The sequence below is a fragment of the Zingiber officinale genome, chromosome 6B (genome assembly GCF_018446385.1).
Source record: "Zingiber officinale cultivar Zhangliang chromosome 6B, Zo_v1.1, whole genome shotgun sequence".
Classification (NCBI taxonomy): Eukaryota; Viridiplantae; Streptophyta; class Magnoliopsida; order Zingiberales; family Zingiberaceae; genus Zingiber; species Zingiber officinale.
The window spans coordinates 18,923,505-18,926,965 of NC_055996.1; the positions used below are offsets into that span (position 1 = coordinate 18,923,505).

General features: G+C 39.9%; 1 non-coding gene across 1 annotated transcript; it reads right to left on the reverse strand.

The window, feature by feature from the left end:
- Nucleotides 1-452: 452 nt before the first annotated feature.
- LOC121993420 lies at nt 453-563 on the reverse strand. The gene has a single exon (XR_006115269.1). It is a non-coding gene; the product is annotated as a small nucleolar RNA R71 (small nucleolar RNA).
- Between the last annotated feature and the right edge of the window lie 2,898 nt (nt 564-3,461).

Consider the following 3,461-nt stretch of genomic DNA (forward strand, 5'->3'; position numbering starts at 1 on the left):
TTTAATTTAAAAGAACACATGGTAGCTAGGAAAAGGTTCAGACCTTTGTACAAAATTTTTGTACAGTGGAACCGTTAGGCTTTCCGAGTAGCAACCAACATTAAGGATTATGCAGCACCTTATGCTAGAGGGTTCCGCTCAAGCATTACTAGACCCTCTGTAGAAGCAAATAACTTCAAGATCAAGCCTGCAATAATCAACATGGTTCAGCAAAATCAATTTGGAGGTGGACCGCATGAAGATCCTAATCAACATTTAGAAGTCTTTTATGAAATCTACGGTACTATGAAAATGAATGATGCTCCTTCTGAAGCTATTAGATTATTACTGTTTGGGGTTTCTTTACGAGATAGAGCTAAACAATGGTTGAATTCTTTACCTCCTAATAGCATTACCACTTGGGAGCAATGTGAGCAACAATTCTTAGATAAGTTCTATCCCCCAAGCAAAACAGCTCATATAAGAAATCTTATTGCAAACTTCAGAAAATTCGACTCCGAATCTTTATTTGAAGCATGGGATAGATACAATAATATGCTCAGACAATGGCCACATCATGGATTGGAGAAATGGTTAGTGTTGCACACATTTTATAACAGTATCAATTACCATACTAAGGTGTCCCTAGATGCAACTACTGGAGGGACACTTATGAATAAAAACTTAGATGAGGCCGAAGAAATCATTGAAAGTGTAGCACAAAACCATCATCAATGGGTAACGGAGAGAAGTGGAGGCTATTCCTTTACAAACCCAACAAAAACATCAAGAAAATTTGATGTAGATGCATTACCTTAATGACTGCAAAGCTGGATGCTCTTACAAAGAAACTAGAAAATATGGGGACTAGCACTAATACAGTGAATTCTATAGTATGCTGTTGTGAAACATGTGGAAGTTCTGATCATTCTCAAGACTCATGTCCTTTGGGAGCTATTTCTGCACAAATAAATCAATTAGAGCAATGTGACGCTGTCATGGGTTTTAATCAACGACAGAACAATCCATATTCCAACACATACAACCCTGGGTGGAAGAATCATCCTAATTTTTCTTATAGAAACAATCAAGAACAAGGATCATCCATGGTGACAAAACAAAATTTCCAGTCGAGGCAACAAAATTTTCAGCAACAATAACAATCTTCTCAAAGCTATCAGTTTTCAAAAATTGAGAAGATGCTTAAGGAAATTATCTCCAATCAAAATGAAATGAAGAAAGATATTTTGAAACTAACTCAGAGAATGGATAATTCCAAAAAACATCAAAAGATTCAAAATAGCCAAATTGTCCAATTAGCTTCATCATCTTCAAGAGCACCAGGACAATTTCCTAGAAAATCTGATGTTAATCCAATAGATCATTGCAATCTAATTGAGCTTAGGAGCGGACGGACCTTGGGGGATCCTCAAGTGACTACTCCAAAAGGGATGAAAGCTGAAAAAGAGCTCTCTCCTCCAGCACCCAAATCCACTCAAATGCAAGAAGATGAGGAGAGTACCATTAAGGTTGAAGAGACTCTTCCACTAAACCCACAAAGTTAAGTAATCCCTTTTCCTCAAAGATTAGTGATGCTGAAAAAAGACAAAGAGTTTGGTAGATTTTTGGAAAAAGTTAAAGAAATTTGTGTTGAAGTTCCCTTAATTGATGCAATTTTACAAATGCCTAAGTTTGCCAAATTCTTGAAAGACATCATGTCAAACAAAAGAAGAAGGGGAGACATTGAGACCATAACACTTACTGAGGAATGCAGTGCTTTATTTGAGAAGAACATTTTCCTAAAGCTTAAAGATCCAGGAAGCTTTTACATCCCCTACAATATAGGATCTGAGTTCATAGAAAAAGCCTTTTGTGATTTGGGGAAAAGTGTTAACCTCATTCAATATTCAATCTGTAATAAATTGGGTCTCAAAAACTTAAAACTTACTACCATGACACTACAATTAGCTGATCATTCGTGCAGGTATCCAATGGGAATTATTGAGGATGTGCCGATAAAGGTTGGTGGGAATATAATTCCCACAGATTTTGTAGTACTGGACATGGTAGAGGATCCGAAGATTCCGATCATATTAGGAAGACTTTTCCTTGCAACAGCTGGAGCAATAATTGATGTTAAAAACCATAAACTTTCATTGGTAATTGGTAAGGAAAGGTCGGAGTATGATTTGTCTAACTCTTCTAACCATGTTTCTTCTTTTCTATTAAGTGTTTGCAGCGGGGCGGACACTTATGAGCTTGAGGATTGGAATTTCCATCCTCATGGGAGGCCACCGGATGAGGAACATGATCCGGCGAGTGAAATTGGGAGGAGGCTTCCTAATAACAATGAAAAATACATCTGCCCTCCTAGGGCAAGGAAAAGAGAAAAGGACTAAAAAGATCGGTTGAGCTAAAGACCTTAAACAAGCGCTTCTTGGGAGGCAACCCAAGGGTTCTTTAGTATTTTCCAGTTTAAGTTTTTCTTTTTCCAGTACTTTTAAATTTGTTATTACTTTTGTTTTCTAGTTGTAATCTTGCTTCCATGAGCTGTCCATGACTACTTCATGGGCATGGTAGCATTGGAAAAGTCGGGAAGAAGTAAAACCATCTTTATAGAGCAAAATAGAGTTCGATCGTGTACCAGACACGGCTGTGTAAAGCTTACAGAGAAGAATAGGCACATGGCCATGTGACTTGCATGGGCTGTGTGAACCTACCCGAGAAGAAGAACTACTCGGTCGTGTACCACACACGACCGTGTGATGATTCCAGAAGAGGAGATGCGCTCGGTCGTGTCCCACACACGACCGTATACAAATCCAGAGAAGAAATCTGCACTACCCGTGTGTCACACACGACCGTGCAAAATTACCCGAGAAGAGGAAGAATAAAGCCGTGTCCTAGACATGGCCGTGTGAACAAGGTCGTGAAGGAGATTTGTGTGGCCGTGCAAATTGGCACGACCGTGTGGACTAACTCGAGAAGGAGAAGGTCGGGGTCGTGTAGATCTACACGACCCGTGTGGAGTGATCTGCCTTGGCATGTTTGGAAGGCACGACCATACCTAGGTCATGTCGACACACATAACCCCCCATCCTTAAGTCACTCCTCTCTCCCAAACTCTTCTCTTCTTCAACTTCTCCTCCAATCCTCTCAGATCTAGATCACAAACTCATTTCTCTCCACAAACTTCTCAAGATCTAGATCTTAACAAGGCTTCTCGCCTCTCCTATCTTCAAGATCTACAACTCCTAGTCCCAAAGATCTTGTCTTTCAAGATCTATTCTTTCAAGAGCTTACTTCTCCAACAAAATAGCACCTTTCCTTACTCAAGCTTGACAACATGCCCAATATTTTGAGGAGACTTCACAAAGGAAGCAGTGGATCAAGCGGAGGAAGGGAGCCAACCAAAGAAAAAGGAAAGCAACTGACAAAGGGCAAAGGAAAGAGGATTGCACGCGACGAAGGTAACGACAATG